We start from the raw sequence: 19,518 nt of genomic DNA, 5'->3' as shown, positions 1-19,518 counted from the left end.
CTGTTGTCCTTGCTGCTTCCGCGCTCACGTCCTGTGGTGGCCATCACTCCTGGTCCTCAGTGGTCAGTCTCCCTCTATTTCTGGGCCTGTGGGAGGACCACGCTTTCCATGCCTTAAGAAATGTGTGGCCATGTGACTTGCGGTGGCCAAAGAAGCAGCGAGAGATGCTCCCAGCTGGAAGCCTTTGAGCAGTCATGTGTGATTCTCCGTGTTCTCTGCTCCTGCCGACGTGCCCACCAATCTTTCCAGTGGCGGACCTTTGGTCAGCCAGGGCTGTAGAATGAAGATGACGTGGAACAGGGTCCTTACAGATTCATGACACATGTCACATGAGCTAGGAAATCAACCTTGTCTGTTTTGAGCCGCTGAATTCGGGGGGGCTGTTTGTTACCGCAGCATAACTTAGCCAGTCCTGACTGACGTTCCCTTCCTGATTCACCTGTTTGCACATCTGCTCAAGTCCTCCCACTGTCTGTAACCCTTTCATGACTCCCCGGCACTGTCAGGATAAGGTCCGCATGCTTTACTGTGACTTAGGAGGCCATACCCGCCCTTTCGCATCATACTGACAGCTGCACGCTTACTTCAGCCTCTCCCCTTCTTCACATTCGTCCTCCAGTTACACTAGACTCGGGGTTCCCTGTGAGCATGCTCTTCTGCCCACCTCCTGCCTTTCTGCGTGCCGATCCTTCTGCCCAGAACGCTTTCCCTTGTCCTCCCCTCTCTCTACCTGGCTGACACATACTCCTTCAAGACTCAGCTCAGATGTCTCTCCAGCAGGAAGCCCCCTCTGGCCTCCATGTGGATCAGGTGCCTCCTTTGGGGCTCCCACAGCCCCTGGGCTTCCCCCGTAAGTGTTCTGATCACTCTAGATGGTCTCCGTTGGACGAACCAGTGTGTCTCTGCCCCTGGCCTTCTGAGTCCCCTGAGGGCAGGGCCGGCCTGTGTTTTTGGCACTGCCCAGCTCAGGGCCAGACACAGAGGAGGCTTTCAGTCAACGTTTGTTGATCGAGTAATAAATGAGCTCAGAGGTTAAGCACATCTTAGGATGCGATGACGGGAGTCCTGAGAAGTGGGAGCCCCGGCTTTGCTTCTTTCTTCTCTTCATTTTTCTGCTCTCAGGCTTCCTCAGGAGCCGAGTCTTGATAGTTGGCATAATTTATTCCTGAAGGCGAGGGAGGGGGCTGTGGTTTCTGTGGAAAGTCCCAGAGAAATTCTTCTTCTCTTGGCTTCTCTAACCAATTCCATCCAAATTTCTTTGCTGACTCAACACCCTCCCCAGCATTCTTTTTTTTTTTTTAAGTGGGCTTCGCGCCCAGCCTGGAGCCCAATGCAGGGCTTGAACTCACGACCCTGACATCAGGACCTGAGCAGAGATCAAGAGTCAGACACTTAACTGACTGAGTCACCCCAGGGCCCCTCCCAAACTTTGAATGAAAATTTTCAAACGTATAGGGAAGTTGGAATCATTTTACAGTGGACACTTGTGTACCCATCACTTAGATTCTGCGGTTATCGTTTTTACTCCACTTGCTGAAACACGTCTACCCATCTTTCCATCCCTCTGGCTGTCCATCGGTCCTCCTTTCCAGCCCTGGGGTGCTGTGTCATCACTCGCCTCTGCTCTTGTGATAGTCTCTTTATTAAACTCTCCCCAGTCACTCAGTCTGAGAGCTGATCTCCTGCGAAGCAGCAGCTTAGCGATGCAGCCGCGAGGGTGGACTGAGAACGGCCTACATGTGTGACGCTGTTCCGGGGGCTTTATAGGAAGCCATCTGTTTCATCCCCTGACGACACTGTGTAGAAGGAGAGGCCTGTACAGGTGATGCCACTAGCTCAGAGTTGCAGGACCAGTGTCCCGCCCAGGATTTGAACCCAGCAAGCGTCTTACCTGGTTACTCTAAGAGCACCTGGGAGACAGGGGAGGATTTGAAACCAAGAAGTCCGATTGGTGTTTTGAAAGCGCCCTCTGGCGGCTGCGGGGAGCATTGCCCGCTCCTGGCTGGCTTCTCTGGCTGGTGGGGGTGGGGGGACGGGACAGCATTTAGCTAAATCCTGCCGCGGAGACACTGACGGGTGGACTCTGCTGGGGAGTCAGCATGTTTCCTTGGAGGAGGTGACGTTGGAGCAGGGCTTTAAGCCGCAAGTAGCGAAAGTGCAAGAGGACCCCGCCTTGTAATGGGAAGAGGGTGCAGCTTCGCGTGGGAGGGAGTCACAGATGATGCTGCGGAAATAGGTTGTGGCCCATTTGGGAAAGAACTTTGGCCTTGGGATTTTGTTCTGTAACCCAGTTCAGAGCTTGGGAGCCAGCAAATTTCAAAGACAAAATCGGAGGGTCATACATACACGGTTGTCAACTTTCTTTTTCTGCCAGTACAGACTTTCAAAAAGAGAGCGAGACGGTATCTGTTCATTTTAAAAGCTTTTATGGAGACCCTTCTATGGAGAGGACTGTTCTGGGGCAGGGCCTGAGTCTGTGTTGTCCACCGTTGTATCCTCAGAGTCCAGAGTCATGGAAAGCCCCTAATGGAAGGAATGAAGAAAACTAAAGATATTTGTTGGCGTGGCCCAGTCGGTTAAACATCTGCCTTAGGCTCAGGTCATGATCCTGGGGTCCTGAGATTGAGCCCCAAATAGGGCTCCCTGATTAGCAGGGAGTCTGCTTCTCCCTCTGCCCCACCCTCTGCTTGTGCCCGCTTGTGCTGTCTTGCGCACACGCTAAAAAATAAATAAAATCTTTAAAAACAAAACAGAAAAACTAAAGACACTTGCTAGGGCACGATCAAGGTAGAAGTGAGGTGCTGGGAACGAGGGCGAGGTGCTTGGGGTTACAGGTGAACTTGGAGACAGAGGGGAGTGAAGTGAGAAGCCTTCGTTCTCTATAGCATTAGGTTAAAAAATAAGGCATCTGACTTTTATGGTCATTTCTTATGTTCTGGGGCTTTAGGATGGGGATCCCATAGCAGAAATACCTGATTCTGGAATAGACCATGCAGTCGTTCATGTACGTGTCGGGACACTCCTTTGGTGCCTTCTCAGGTAGAGCCCTTGGCCACCTCCTCCCCGCTGAGCCCGGCAGCAGAGGCCCAGTGGTTGGTGAGTTACAAAGTCCTGACTTGAATCCTGAGCAGACTCAAGCTCTTAATCCTTTCTCTGTGTTGTTCAAATTACCTTTTCCTAGAATGTCATGTTTCTCCCAAGCCCGTACTTTTCCTTTTTCTTTTTATTCCCCCACGTGGTGTTATTGACTCTGTAGGCATTCTTTTACACTGGGATACCTGGTCTGATAACATATTTGTGTCAGAGGTTCGTCTCCAATCTGACTGTTATAAAAATTCAGAACAATGTAAACTCCCAGTCACGTAGTCCCCAGACCCAAAGACTCCCGTTTCCTAGAAATGTCATGTGTGTTACACTGAACTGTGTGATCGAAGGTTCTTTAAGTCATGCCCCCAGATGTGGGAGGAGGGGGCAGGGTGGGCAGGGGTAAGCCCCGTGGGCCAGGAGGACTCAGCCGTGGAAGAAAAGGAGAAAGAGAAAGACGTCTTTTCACAAAGGGGGTGAATGACGGAAATGAGACCATTACTAAAAACAGGGAGCTCTTGAAACAGGGCAGTGGCTTCCCTTCTCATTCAGGGGAAAGGCCCGTGGCCTCACCGTGGCCTCACCGTGGCCCACAGGCCCTGCGGGGTCCAGTTCCTGCTTCCTGTCTGCCTTGCACCTGCTTGCACGCTGCCCTCTGCCCGTTCCTCTCCAGCCAGGCCGGCCCCCTCAGCGATCCACGCCAACAGAGACCCGTTCCCTCCTCAGGACCTTTACACTCGCTGTTCTCTCTGCCTGGAATGCCCATCCCACAGCTGTTCCCAGTGTCACCCCGCATTTCTGCAGTGTTTGCTGTGCACTAAGGACAATTATAAGTAATTTATACACATTAACTCCATGAACCGCTTTCTCTATGAAGTCTCCCAGACCATCCTGGTTGGACACCCCTCACCCCTGCACAACACACCCCTTGACACTTTTATCCTTCCCTACTTCATTTGTTTTTTTTTACACTTCCCTACCATGTTTTGACAGTGCAGCTACAGTGTCTTATAGTTAGCTCTGCCCTGTCTGTCACCTGTACCTCCCGCTCCCCACTAACTTGTAAGTTCGTCGGGGGCAGAGATTGTGTCTGTCTCGATCGCTGCTGTGTCCCGAGTACCGGGGTCCATGACGGGCATTCAGTCGGCGCTCTGTGAATATTTGTGGAACAGATGTATGGAGTTCTTGAGTTTGGAGTGCCGTCCATGCATCATGTCATTTCATCCTCACGTCTAATTCTGTGAAGTGGAAGGTCTTAGTATTGGACCCATTTTACAGATGGGGAAGTGGAGCTTTGAGAGGTGAAGTCACTTTCCTGAGAATGCACAGCTTGTGGCAGGGGGCCATCTGGCTCTGGGAGCAACACGGTTTTTAACCACCTAGATGTTACTGCTCTTGTTGAGGGGACAGTGGAGGGGGTGGTATTTCAGCCACGGGACAGAACCCACAAATGCACAGGCAGGGCGGGCCGCGTGGCAGGTGCCCCGGAAGTACCCAGCCTCTCCGAGGTGGGTTGAAATTCACCTTGCTCACCCTTCCTCTCCCTGTCAATGGTTTCTGGGAGGAATTACCATGAAACTCGAAATGAGGGTTTTAGGGAACAAATTGGGTTTGAGATTTCTTGGCAGCATACAACGGATAGGAGCAGTTCTTCCCAGGAGGCTTGACTTTCAATTATTTTCGTATTTTTACAAAATTGAACTGAAATTCTCATAGTGTAAAACTAGCCATTTTAAAGTGTGTAATTCAGGGGCGCCTGGGTGGCTCAGTTGGTTAAGTGTCTGCCTTCAGCTCAGGTCATGATCTCAGGGTCCTGGGGTTGAGTCCCGCATCAGGCTCCCTGTTCAGCGGGGAGTCTGCTTCTTCCTCTGCCTCTGCCCCTCCCCCACTCGTGTTCTCCCCCTCTCTAGTAAAATAAATAAAATCTTGAAAAATAAAGTGCACAATTCAGTAGCATTTCATACATTCACTGTGTTGTGCAGTCACCATCTCTGTCTTGTTCCAGAAAATTTTCATCACCCCAAAGCACACTCGTATCCTTGAGGCAGTGACTACCCATTTCTCCCTCCCACAGTGCCTGGTAACCACCAGTCTGCTTTCTATCTGTGTGTGGGTCATCTGTTCTGGGCATTCCATGAAAATGGGATCGAGCAGCATGTGACCTTTTGTGTCTGGTTTCTTTCACTTAGCACCACGTTTTCATCCACAGCATGGCACGGATCAGTACTGCGTTCCTTTTTCATGACTGTATAATATTCCGCGGTATAGAGATACTATGCCTGGCTTATCAAGGCATCTGGTGATGGGCATCTGGGTTGTTTGGTGTTATTTTTTTTTTAAATATCATAAGTAGTACACAGACTCAGTCTTGCTGTAGGAATTCAAAGAATACCAACTCAGGTAGAGTCAAAAGTGAGTTTCCCTTGTCAAGATCCCCCACTGTGAGCCTCTTTGTCCTTAGTTCCAGGAAGCAGTAATCATCCCATGGGGATTTTCCTCTTAGGACCCCCGAACAAGGGGACACTGCATTTTGTGGATAAAAGTGCCAACAGTAAAGCAAAGGCCGACACTTCCTGGCTACTCACCATGACCCGGGCACTGTCCTAAGCTCTTTCCACATATTAGTGCATTTAATTGTCACGACAATAACACGTGTGCTCCTTGTTTCTTGTGATCCCATCTCTGCCCGCTGCTCGGACGCCACCTCCTGCCACCCTCCTCCCTGCCTCCTTCCCTCCATTCTTCATGCACACCGACTGCATGCCTGCGTCCAGGCCTTTGCGCTGGCTGTGCCCTCTGCAGCTGTGCCGAGCTCCCTCTCCCTCTTCTTCCTGCATCTGCTGGTCACCTCCTCCCAGTGGACTTCTCTGACCACCTGATCAAAAGCATCCTCTCTTCTCCCTCACCCCCCATCCTCCATCCCTTCACTCTGCTGGGCTGTTCTCCCCTGCTGTTCTTTCCACCTGACATTCTGTCCGAGATCTCCTCGGTTTTGAAGCATCTGCCCCACCTGCATGTCGGTTCCGTGAGGGCGTTGTCTCCTGCTCCTCACATGGAGCCATAGGAACGCCATAAACATTCGGCTCCTGAATGGTGAGACAGTTCTGTTGGGTTCGAGTCACCACCATCCCGTTTTACAGATGAATCTGAAGTCAACTCCGCTGACAAATGCGGGGGATGGGCTTCGCATCCAAGCAGCCGGGCTTGGATTTGCCCAGGGGTCTGCAGGTTTCCCGTGGCAGGCACTTCCGCCACAGAAGTGCTGTGTAACAAGCCGCCCCCACGCGCAGTGGCTTTTATTTGAGCTGATGATTTTGCCGGTGGGCGGTTTGAGCAGGGCTGGCCAGCTGGCTCTCCCGGGCTTGGCTGTGTTTGCTCCTAGGTCTGGGGGTCAGCTGTGCACCGATCCAGCTCAGTGTTGGCCCCGGGTGGCTGGGAGACTTTGGTTTCTCTGCAAGCGTCTGCCGCCTTCCAGTAGGCTAGCCTGGGCTCGTCCTTCTGCGGGTGCAAAAGGACAAGTGGAAACGTGCAAGGACCCTCAGACGAGACCCAGGCTTGAAACCAACGCTTTCTTACCTGCACCTCATTCTGTCGGTGAAAGCAAGGCACACGGCCAGGGCTTCCATGGGGAAGGACAAGGCAATCTCTGGAGCTCCCATCAGCTCACAGTTCTTGGCTTCTGCTCCTGGGCAGGAGAGGCAGAGGGCCTTTTGAGAGAGGACCCCGGGGATCTCCCATGCAGGGCTTCTTCGAAGGGAACCCTCAGGCCCAGAGTGCACAGGGCTCGTGTGGTGGAAGGGAACGGAGCAGGAGAGGGTGGCTCAGCAGAGAAGCTCTTGTGTTGGCCTTTCTCATTTGGGTGTGGTTGTCTGCAGGAGGCTGGCCGGAAGCTTTGACAGCATCCATGTTTGCTGGTTGATGAGTGAATGCCTTGACATTATTTAATTGTAATTAGTCACCGCATTACCTGTTTTTTTGTTTTTAAAGATATTATTTTATTTTTTTAAAGTCATCTCTACACCCAACGTGGGGCTCAAACTCACAACCCTGAGATCAAGAGTCACATGCTCTTCTGACTGAGCCCACCAGGTGCCCCCCCACCAGGGGTTTTTAACCTAGATTAGTTCATTTAGATCTGCCAAATGTACATCAGTCTAGGTTTTTCTTAATTGTTGTCTTTAGCTCAATGACGTATTTGTAAATAAAGGTACAGGCGAGGGTTTTGTGCGTCCCAAGATCTCTTTTTGTTTTTTTGTTTTTTGTTTTTGGAGTCATCTCTACACCCATCGTGGGGTGTAGACAATGTGGGGCTCAAACCCACAACCCCAAGATCAAGAGTTTCATGCTCCACGACTGAGTCAGCCAGGCACCCCCCGCCCCAAGATCTTCTGAGTTCATTTCAACACATTTCCTCCTAGTTCTTATGTAAGCTTCAGGCCTCACAGACCTGTATCCCTGCCTGGTTCTTGCATGTGACAAGAGAAGGCCACTTAATTGTCACAGCCAGAACGGCGATTATCTCCAGTTTACAAGTAAGAGAAACTTAGTGGTTTGCACAAGCCAGTTTCCCAGGACTTCTGCTGCTTGTAAAAATAATTGGACCCAGATAGTTCTAGAACCTCCGGGGGCAAAGGGAGGCGAGCTGGGCTGTCAGCAGCAGATTAGAGACAGCTGTCCTGGCGCGGGGGCCTGTCTGTGCAGCACGCAGACCAGAGCTGTCATTCTTACAGTAACCCTGGGTGTGGGTGGCTCCTGGTTCCTGGTCTCCTGGAGTGGCCTCCCCGTCCTCAGGGCTCACAGCCTTTGAGAGGCTCATGCCTGTTATAACAGCGAAGCTTTTGCAGCCGATCCAGCAAACCCAAACCCCGACTACCACCTTTGGAAGATGTTATTGTTCCTCATGATGCATTTGGAGTGTTCATTAATTTCCCTGTGTTTTACCAATCAGAACTCAGTTTCTCTGGTCCTTGGTCTGGGAACACAGGGAGACAACCAGTACATCCTGGCCACTCAGGGATGATACTCTGGCCCACAGCTAAGGTCCTGGTTCAAGTGTTGGGCTTTTGCAATGTCGAAGTTGCTCCTGACTCCCCCACCTGCACCGCCGTGCCCTCCACTGTGTCCCCTAAGGGCTTCCCCAGCACTGACCATAAGATGAGGAATAAGTGTCCTGCCACCCAGCTTGGAGCTGGAAGGGACACCCTCAGCCTATGCCCACCAACCTCCTGGGAAGGCTGCCCCTTTGTCGGGCCAACCCAAGGATTAGGAAGTGCTTCCAGACAGGCTCTTGAGGCCGCTGGCCCCTTGCAGTTTGGAACCCGAGTGTTCCACATGTCCCAGCTGTGAGGGGGACAAGCTTGCTGCTCCCAGGCTATGTCCACTTGTGACTTTCCATGTCTCTTACTCCTATCATAGAGCCAGACTGCTTGGGTTCAAATCCTCGTCTGCACTAGCAAGCATGCCTTGGCGTCTTATTTAGATGTCCTGTGCCTCGGTTTCCCCATCTGTACAATGGGGATAATTAAAGCACTGACTCAGAGTGTTGCTGTGAGGATGAGCTCAGTTGACACATGGACAGTGCTTCAACCCCTCTGTGCTCGTAGACACCCCCAAATACCGACTGTTTATGTTATATGTACTTACAGCGGGGCAGGGGGTGGGGGGAAGGATCGGAGTCTTCCAGACGCTCCTGCCTGCTGTGAGCACTGAGAAGGGCAGACTCAGTGCCCGAGGTGGCTGTGCAGGAAACGATGAGTGTACTTACTTATTCATTCTGCTGCTGACAGGCATTTGGGTCACTTCCAGTGTTTGGCAATGACAGATAGTGCTGCTAGGAACATTCTTGTCGAGGTCGTGGACATACCCGTGTATTTCTGTCGAGTATGTAGGCAGAAGTGGCAGTGCGGGGTCCGAGGGTATGCGTGTGTTCTGCTGACGTGGTCGTGTGTACTTACTGAATGTTGAACCATGAGACTGGGGGTCCTATCTGTTTATTTGTTCATTTATTTTATTATTTATTTGAGAGAGAGCATGAACAATGGGGAGGGGCGGAGGGAGAAGCAGGCTCCCCACTGAGCAGAGAGCCCGATGGGGAACTTGATCCCAGGACCCAGAGATCATGACCTGAGCCGAAGGCAGACGCTTCACTCACTGCGCCACCCAGGCGCCCCAAGGAAAAGGGAGGTTTTGAAAGGATTTTCTTATGTTAAAGAAAGTATACCCGAGGCCTTGCCATTGTCAAGTTGAGGTTGTATTTCCCTCTAGCAAGACAGTAACATGAAGATAGTTGGGAACTTCCTGGGGGAACGTTATACTCTGCCCAGTTCAAGTATCTGTCAATGGGCTGCAGGTTATAAGGACATTTAATCGTATCTACATTTCTTTCTGGAAGCTAGGTTATTGATAGAAATGCTTTGTTTTTGCAGATCATGAAGACATTTGTAAACTGAGGGAGACTCAGGTCCTGCAGGATTGTGAGCTCTATAAGTTAAATGTCTGTTTTCCCTTTCCTTAGCTTTAGGGCAGCCAGGAGTGCCTGAGGAATGTCACATAGATCCCATGGGGGGGGGGTTATGGGGTGTCAGCTGCTTCTTTTTTTGCTTGTTTTTTTTGTTAAAGGTTTTATTTATTTGACAGAGAGATACAGCAAGAGAGGGAACACAAGCAAGGGGAGTGGGAGAGGAAGAAGCAGGGCCGAGCAGGGAGCCTGATGCAGGACTCAATCCCAGGACCCTGGGATCATGACCTGAGCCAAAGGCAGACGCTTGATGGCTGAGCCACCCAGGAGCCCCAGGGTGTCAGCTTCTGCTTTGTCCTCGGCTTGCCTTCTGTTCCCTTAACAATGGCTCTTTCTGGGGCAGGTCCCCTATCTAAGTTCTTTTCAGTCCATTGAATTGGGGGGGAGGGTGGTTACAGAGCTTTCCCTGAATCTGCTGGGTTTCTATTGCTTTTTTTTTTTTTTAGATTTTATTTATTTATTTGAGAGAGAGTGCACGCGTAAGTGGTGGGGAAGGGCAGAGGGAGAAGGAGAGAGAGAATCTCGAGCAGACTCTACGCTCTTGGGAGTCCGAAGAGGGGCTGGATCCCACGACCCTGAGATCATGACCTGAGCCGAAACCAAGGGTCAGACACTCAAAGGACTGAGCCCTCCAGGCGCCTCTCGATTGCTTTTTAACTCAAAAAGTCTTCAGGCCAAAGTGGTGCATCTTGGGGCAGCCCGCCGTTGGCCCCTTACGGTTCTTACAGAGGCTCTAGGGGAGAATCCCCTCCTTGAGTTTTCTAGTGTCCAGAGGCTGCCCGCATTCCTTGGCTCTTAGCCATGTTACTCTGACACCTGCTCCTATTCTCGTTTCTGCTTCTGTGACTAATCCTCTGCGTCCATGCTGTAGGGACCCAAGTGATTACCTTGGATCTTGCCTGGTAATCCAGGATAATAACCTTCCCATCTCGAGGTACTTAAGAGGTCACTACAAGGTCACTTTTGCCATGTAACGTAACATATTCACGGGTCCGGGGGATGAGGCTGTAGAAATCTTTGACAGGGGGGACCGTTATTCTGCCTCCAGCATTGTGGTACAGCGTTCTGAAAGCTACAGAAAGACTGGCGAAACCCTCTGGGCCATCAGGTTCTGGAAAAGAACATAGAAGATTCTAGAAAAGAATAAAGAAGCCAGAATAGGCTCTTTTCATCTCCAGCTCATCAGGCTTCCAATACCTGCTTGGCTTCCCGAAGAAGTGAGATGCCAGGTGTTCCCCTTTTGGTCACTGACATTTCCTCTCTTAATATTAACTCAGATAATGACATTGAGTTCTTCTTCTGGGCCACGTGATGTTCTGAGAGTTTCCTGAGAGTGAACTCATTTTGCACGAACAACCACAGCACCACCACCAACAACCACGCCACAAGGTATGTACTATTATTATTTCCACTGTACAGATGTGGAAACTGAGGCATAGAGAAGTTAAGGAACATTCCCAAGGTCACACAGCTAGGAAATGGAGAACTGGGATTCAAGTCTTTGCCTTAAAAGGGCTACACTCTTCTGTAGTGAGGCTGGCGTCATTACCCAGCATTTTTAGTCGGCTGGGGGGGGGGGGGGCAGTCGGTCCGTGCCCAGGAGCACACAACCCTTCTCTTCCTGGGACATTCCAGAATTTTCCCAGAGGACTGGGAAGACTTGAGAGAGGGGAGAGAGCCACCTTGTGGTGAGAGAGGGAGAGCGAGAACCTGGCCCCATTCTCCATGTGTACATTCCACTGGGCCAGCCCCACATTCTGGTATTTCAGGTCTTGAAAGTGCTGACACACCAATCATTGATTGTATTTGATTTAAAATTTTAAAAAATTTTGACCTTTTTATTGGGGTATAACTTAGAGCACAAAAGTTAGGTGCACAGCTCAATGAATTTGTATGTGCATATATATATGTACTTATATATTTGTATGTATATGTAACAACCACTTAGGTCAAGATATAGAATATTCTAACGTTCTAGAAGGTTCTCTCCTGCCCCCCCCCTTCTAGTCATTACCATCCAGAGCTAACCACTTTCTGATTTCTCTCACCACGAGTTAGGTTTGCCCGTTCCTGATATTTATAGAAAAGGAATCATACAATTACGTACTCTTCTGTCATTGACTTATTTCACTCGGCATTATGTCATAAGAGTCCACCACAGTGTTACATGTGGCAGGATCGTTACTTTTAAAAATCGCTGTAAAGATTTCATTTTATGAGCATACCACATTTATTTCCCAAGTCTATTGTTGGTGGACACTTGGGCTGTTTCTAGTTTTGGTCTTTTATGAGTAGAGCTGCCAGGAACATTCTTGTATGTGGATATATGCAATCACTTTTCTTGGGTAATTACGCAGATGTGGAAGTGGTAGGTCATAAGGGATACATATGTATGGTCTTAGCAGGTACTGCCAGATGTTTTTTCCAAAGTGCATACTGGTATTTTTGATTCCGTGATATAATTATTTTCAGTATTTTTAAAAAGTCAGAAATTGGAGTCATTTGTCTTGAGACACGTGCAGAAAATCAAGCACTGCATTGAAAGTTTGTCGTGAACAAAGTTTGCTCATTTCTATTTCCTTCCGTTGTTTGTAAAGCTGCCAAAGTAACTTATTGTTTAGTTTGCATTTTTGGGTTCCTAGGAAGAGAAATTGAACATTATTTCCAGTCTCCCAGCACACCGGATGACTTCCGGGTAATGACATTGTCCAAGGGCCTGTATCCGTTGGCGGCGTTCACCCCAGCGGCACCCTTCGCAGATGCTGCCCCATGGTGCGTCATTTACATAGACTGCTGGGCTAGGACCCTACTTCTCTTCCCTTAGGATAATTTTTAAAAGATCAAGACTTTCTTTCCTAATTGTCCCATTTGGACCTAACACCTACGTTTGAACCCTGGAGGCATAGTGCGGTGGCTGAGGGCACTGTATGGAAAACAGTAGTGACCAAAGTCATAGAATGAATAGTTACTGGGCACCTGTTCTGTTCCAGGCACTGTTCAAGTCACTGGGGCTACAGGAGGGAATAACAGACCGAAATCCCTGCTCTTGTGGGGCTTATTTTCTAAGGAGGGAGACAGGACTATAAACAAGTATGACATATGATGGTGATAAGTACAAAAGAGAGGAAAAAGGTGGGGAAGAGGGAGTGCCTGGGTGGGGAGGGGATGGCTGCAGTTGTAATGGGGCAGTCAGAGAAGGCTTCATTGAGAAGGGGACGTTTGTGTAAAGACCTGAAAGAGGTGGCACCTTAGATCAGAAGGAACGGTAAGTGCAAATGTCCTGAGGTGGGGAGTGTGCCTGATACGTTGGTGAAACAGGAAGGAGGCCCGTGTGACTGGAGTGACCCAAAGAATGTGTTTTAGGAGATGGGGTCAGAGAGATCAAAGAGTGGGACAGAGAGTGTAGGACCTTGTAGGCCATCGTAAGAACTTTCACTTTGACTCTGAGTGTGATGGAGAGCCAGTGCAAGGTTTTGAGAAGAGCTTTTAGACTTATTTTAAAAAAGGATCATGCTGACTGCTGTGTTGAGAATAGGATGGTGATCAGGGAGGGCAAAGGCTGAAACATCGAACCATTGGCTACTGCAGTAATCAAGGTGGGAAACGTGGTGTTTGGACAAAGTGGCAGTGGAGCTAAATGAGAAATGGTCGGATTCTAGAGGAATTTTGAGTATCTGTAGGATATGCTATTGAATTGGATATAGCGCAAGAGAGGAAGACAGGATGATCAAGCATAACTCCAATGTTGTGGTCTGAGTAACACACTTTAAAAAAAACCCGTTATTATGGGCAATTTCAAACATGTACATAAGTAGACAAAAATAGTGTAGGAAACCCCAGGTAGCTACCAACAGGCTTCAGTACTTATCACCTAATGGCCAATTTCATTTTTTCCATGCCCCACCCATTCTCTGCCCCATACTATATTGAAGCAAATCTCAGTCTTACTTGCATTTAAAATGTAAATCCTCCAGGGGGCGCCTGGGTGGCTCAGTTGGTTCAGCGTCTGCCTTCCGCTCAGGTCCTGATCTCCGCGTGCTGGGATCCACCCGGGTGGGGCTCCCTGTGCAGTGGAGAGTCTGCTTCTCCCTCTCCCTCTACCCCTCCCCCACTCCCCCCTGCTCATGCGCTCTCTTTCTCAAATAAATAAATAAAATCTTAAAAAATTATGTATATCCCTGCAGTATATTTCTTCAAGGAGATAAGCCTCCCCTTTTCTTACTACGTATGACACAAAAAGATTTATTATTTACCTGTTAACAGTGGACTGTCTAACAGAGACCACTGGAATCTCAGTGGTACCACAAAAGGGAAAATCAAGGAAGGCTATTTGAGGCAGGCTCTTCGTAGCAAGAAACTGGCCAGGACTAGGCCAGGATTGTGACACAATAGTTTAGGATTGGTGAAGGCGAGAGAAGGAGGGTCTTGAAACAGTCTTGATAAGCAAGCTGTTGTCTGATAAGTGAGCTTTTACAGATTTTTCCTTCCAGGCAAGGCTTTCTTGGAACAAACCATCGCCATGTTGAAATACATGGTTTCAGTTCTTACTTCAAATAGAATTTTAAAAACCTAATACAGTTGAATAGCCACTTGATTAATAGATTTCCTTTCTTGTCTCATAAAAATATTTTTTCTGGTTTTTCAAGTCAGCTTCCAAGGTCCATACATTGCACTTCGTTTTGTGTGTTTAAGTCTCTTTTAAGTTATAGCTTCGTCTCTTTTCTTTTTTCTCCAAACGTAATTTTTGACAAAGCCAGGTCATTGTCTTACAGTGTTCCCACGGCCTGAATTTTGCTGACTGTATACATGTGGTGTCATTTAACATGTTCCTTTGCCCATGAATTCCCTTTAATTTGGTAGTTAAAACTGTTGATCAGGGGTGCCTGGGTGGCTCAGCTGTTAAGCGTCTGCCTTTGGCTCAGGTCATGATCCCAGGGTCCTGGGATCGAGCCCCGCATCGGGCTCCCTGCTCGGCGGGAAGCCTGCTTCTCCCTCTCACACTCCCCTTGCTTGTGTTCCCTCTCTTGCTGTCTCTCTCTGTCAAAAAAAAAAATAAATAAAATCTTAAAAAAAAAGAACTGTTGATCAAAGCTTTAAAAACCATGGCAAACAGTGGGAAGATGGAAGAATTAGAAGCACCAAGAATCTGTCCCTCCATCTAGATTACACTTGCTTTGGCAGAATCTGTCTGATACAACTATTTTGGAACTCTGGAGTCTGTTGAAGACTTTCAGTTTCCAGGGGAAGGCTTGGATGGTGGATTGTAGTTAATTTCGGTTCTTTTTTTTTTTTTTAAGATTTTATTTACTTAGAGAGAGAGAGGGAGGGAGGGAGGGAGGGAGAGAAAGAGAAAGAGAGAACACAAACAGGGGGAGGAGCAGATGGAGAGGGAGAAGCAGACTCCCTCCTGAGCGGGGAACCTGATGTGGGGCTTGATCCCAGGACCCTGAGATCATGACCTGTGCTGAAGGCAGACGCTTAGCCAACTGAGCCACCCAGGTGCCCCTAATTTTGGTTCTTGATATAGTAGCAGCTACCCATCCACCACCCCAGCCATGTGATAGGCTGTCATGCTTGTATTCCTGGAGCAGCTTGCATGCAGCTGTGGGAGCCAGTATGGGCAATAAGGACTCTATTCTCCAGATGTTGGGGATCTGTGCTCTGATTGCTGATTACTGCTTCTGATCACAGAGGTGCAGCCAAGAAGTGGACAGTCATGGTTATTGCACCTCCCCCTTTGTTGCAAGCCCCTTTCTCTCCAGCTGAAGTGACTTCCAGGGGATGTAAAGGGCTGGCATCTTTTCTCCTCCCTTCACTTTTGCTTTTTCACCTTTGGGAGCTAGACATTAAAGACTAGGATATTCAAGAAATAACTACATATATGGGGAGTATTAGAAAGTGACTGTGCATGCCCACAGAAAGCCTGAGAAAAGACCTAAGGAGACCTTAAGTTTGGGGCACCTGGGTGGCTCAGTCAGTTAAGTATCCAACTCTTTTTTTTTTAAGATTTTATTTCTTTATTTGACAGAGAGAGAGCATAGGCAGGGGGAGCAGCAGGCAGAGGGAGAGGGAGAAGCAGGCTTCCCATTGAGCAGGGAGCCCAATGTGGGGCTCGATCCCAGGACCCGGGGATCATGACCTGAGCTGAAGGTAGATGCTTAACTGACTGAGCCACCCAGGTGCCCCAAGTGTCCAACTCTTGATCTCAGCTCAGGTCTTGATCTCAGGATCATGAGTTCATTGGACTTCATGCTGAGTGTGGAGCCTATTTTAAAAAGAAGGAGAAGGGGAAGGGGAAGACTTTAAGTTTATACCTCAGGCTGATCCTCACCACAGAGATAGTGTACAACAATAAAAATAATAATAAAAATTATAATAATAATAGTGATAAATAAAAACAATAAAAATAACAAACCATCAGAAAGAGGAGAATCTGATGTCCAGAGTTACCACATTATTAGAGTCAAATGTCCAGTGTTGAACAGAAGAATCACAAGGCATACAAAGAAACAGGAAAATGTGACATTCAAAGAAGAAGAAGAAGAAAAAAAAAAAAACCCCAACAGAAACTGTCTTCAAAAAAGACCTAGTGACAGATATGTTAGACAAAGATTTTAAAATAACTATCTTAAAGATGTTCAAGGAATTAAAGGAAGATGTGGGGGAAGTCAAGAAGACAGTGTGTGAACAAAATGGAAATATCAATAAAGAGATAGAAAACCTAAAAAGATACCGAAAGGAAATTCTGTAGCTGAAAAGTACAATAATCAAAATGAAAAATTCAGTAGAGGGATTCAAATACAGATTTGAGCAGGCAGAAGAAAGAATCAGAGAACTTGAATATAGGGCAATGGAAAATTTCAAGTCTGAGACAGGGAAAATAAAGGTTGAAGAAAAGCAAACAGAACCTAAGAGACCTGTGGGATACCATGAAGTGAACCAATACTCATGTTGTGGAAGTCCCAAAAGGAGGAGAGACAGAGAAAGGAAGAGTGAGAATACTTCAAGAAATATTGATGGACATTTGGGTTGTTTCCAAGTTGTGGCTGAAAACTTTCCAAATTTGATGGAAGACATGAATATAAACATCCAAGAAGCTCAACAAACTCCAAATAAAATGGACTCAGAAAGACCCACACTGAGACACATTATAACCAAACTTTCAGAAGCCAAAGACAAAGAGAAAATCTTGACAGCAGCAACAAAAGCAAATCATCACATACAAAGGATCCTCAATAAGATTATCGGCAGATTTCTCACTGGAAACTTCGGAGGCCAGAAGACAGAGGGTCAATATATTCAAAGTGTTAAAAAGAAAGAAACTGTCCACCAAGAATCCTATATCCAGAAAAACTGCTCTTCAAAAGTGAGGGAGAAATTAAGACAGTCCCAGATAAACAAAAGCTGAGGGGGTTTGTGACCACCAGACTTGCCCCGCAAGAAATGCTCAAGGGAGTTTTACAAGGTGAAATGAAAGGACACTAGACAGTAACTCAAAGCCATATGAAGATATAAAGATCTCAATAAAGGTAAATACATGAGCAATTATTGTTTTTTAAGATTTTATTATATATTTGAGAGAGAGAGAGAGTGCAAGTGCTCGTGAGTCAGGGGAGGGACAGGGGGTAGGGAGAGGGACAAGGGTTGCTGTATGTATCAATAATTCATTCCTTTTTTTCTTTGCTGAGTAATATTCCACTCTAAAGATATATTATTATCAATTTTTTCACTGTTGATGGGCATTTGAGTTGTTTCCAGTTTGGGGCTCTTATAAATAAAGCTGTTATGAACATTTGTATAAAAATCATTGTATGGACATATGCTTTTGGTTTTTTTGGGTGGGGAGTGGTAGTACTTTGGAAAGGAAAGGTTGAATCCTGTGGTAAGTGTATGTTTAAGTTTTAAAGAAACTTCCTAAGATTGGGAACAAAGCAAACTGTCCACTCTCACTACTTTTATTCATTGCACTAGAAATCCTAACTGGTGCAATAACAAAAGAAAAATAAATAAAAGGCCTACATATTGGAAAGGAAAAAATAAAAGTGGCCCTACTTGCAGATGACATGATTGTCTAGAAAAATTCCATGGAATTTCTGTAGAACCTACCCAAAAAGCTGCTAGAACTAATAAATGAATTTAATAAAATTGTAGGAGATAGGTCAACATGCAAAAATCAATTGCATTTCTTCTATATACTAGCAATGAAAAATTGAAAACTGAAAATTTAAAAGTACTATTTACAATAGTTCCAAAAAAGTGAAATGAATATGAATCTAATAATATATGTACAGTATCTATATCCTGCAGACTATGAAACTAGGATTCTCATACATTGCTGGTGGTAATAAAAAATGACACAAGCCCTCTGGAAAACAGTTTCTCCATTTCTTATAAAGTTAAACAAACTCTTGCCTTATGACCCAGCAATCCTACTCCTAAGTATTTATCCTGGAGATAAAATTATACATTTATCAAAAAACTGTACATAAATGTTTATAGCAGTTTAATTCGTTACTGCCCCAAACTAGAAACCACCCAAACATCTTCAGCAAATTAATGGATAAACTGGAATATGTCCATACAATGGAATGATATTTGTCCATAAAAAGGAGTAAACCATCAATACACATAACATGGCTGAATCTCAGAGGCACGAATCATGAGTGAAAGAAGCTGGTCTCAAAGATTCCATACTGTGTGGTTCCATTTCTATGCCATTTTCAGAAAGGCCAATGTATAGTGATAGAGAATAGACCCGTGGTTGTCCACAGCTGGGATGAGGGGAGGATGGGGCTACAAAGGAGTAGAATGAGGGAGTTTTGGGGTGAATGAACTTTTTTATTTTGATTGTGGTATTACACAAGTGATTTTGTTGTGAAAGAAAAAATTTTTTTAACAGAGTGCTGTGGTTTAGTAAGTGTTGCACATGCGAAGAAGAGGTCTGCTGTTTTGCTTATCCATTCCCTTAGTAATGGATATTTAAATTCCTCCAGCTCTTCACCAGAAACATACAGTGGGATTATACAAATTGTATTCCTAAAGTTCTGCACATAAAGCAAGAAACAGATTTAGTGCCCAATAAATTATTACTTTAATTAACATTAAATAATAATAAAATAACCGAAACAGGGGCGCCTGGGTGGCACAGCGGTTAAGCGTCTGCCTTCGGCTCAGGGCGTGATCCTGGCGTTCTGGGATCGAGCCCCACATCAGGCTCCTCCCCTGGGAGCCTGCTTCTTCCTCTCCTACTCCCCCTGCTTGTGTTCCCTCTCTCGCTGGCTGTCTCTCTCTCTGTCAAATAAATAAATAAAATCTTTAAAAAAAAAAATAACCGAAACAACTGGTTTCCTAGCTCCTGATCAAAACTGACCTCCCACTCTGACATCACTGCCCCAAACCAGGATGTGTTCACATGGCCAATATAACACTATTAAGGAAATAGGGAGAGGAATCTTCAAATTCTTACCTTTTTTCAGTGCCCGTCCTTCCTAAACTTCTGCCTCTCTTCTTCTCTACCCTCTAGAAACTCATTGCTTTTTTCCCCTCCACATTAGCATCAAGCTTAAGGTAGTTGGTGGTGGTCAGTTTAGTTGTTGGAGAGGAATGTGTATGTGTTTGGTGGAAATTTGGTTCACTTCAATAAGCAGTTCTGGAAGAAACTATAGCATCAGTTTGCTGGTCACATCTATGGGTGCTGTTGTGAAGGTGGGAAGCGGAGATGGAATTTCAGGGAGGGAAGAACATAAACCAGAGTCCTGGAGAGAGCAATATGGGTGAGGATAGAGGCTTAATCTAGACAGATGAACAAATAGGAATATGCAGGATTATATTTCATTTTTACTCTTGTCTCCCCACTCTCCAATTCTTTGTACCACTTCTCTTGCTCCTTGTCCCTCAGTTAGTAGGGCCATTACCTA

The 19,518-nt window shown here is 46.8% G+C and overlaps 1 protein-coding gene across 2 annotated transcripts in view; it reads left to right on the top strand.

Moving 5' to 3' along the window:
• The first annotated feature begins 10,902 nt into the window (after positions 1-10,902).
• Positions 10,903-19,518, top strand: part of CD177 (CD177 molecule) — a 43,516-nt gene continuing 34,900 nt past the window's right edge. For both annotated transcript variants that reach the window (XM_057314431.1, XM_026482173.4), the window contains exon 1: positions 10,903-10,990. The gene's annotated coding sequence lies outside the window, so the exon portion shown is untranslated. The remainder of the gene's footprint in view (positions 10,991-19,518) is intronic.

The sequence above is a fragment of the Ursus arctos genome, unplaced genomic scaffold (genome assembly GCF_023065955.2).
Source record: "Ursus arctos isolate Adak ecotype North America unplaced genomic scaffold, UrsArc2.0 scaffold_19, whole genome shotgun sequence".
In the NCBI taxonomy this organism is placed as follows: Eukaryota; Metazoa; Chordata; class Mammalia; order Carnivora; family Ursidae; genus Ursus; species Ursus arctos.
The sequence above is the reverse complement of the archived record's forward strand: the minus strand, read 5'-3'. Positions and strand labels throughout refer to the sequence as shown.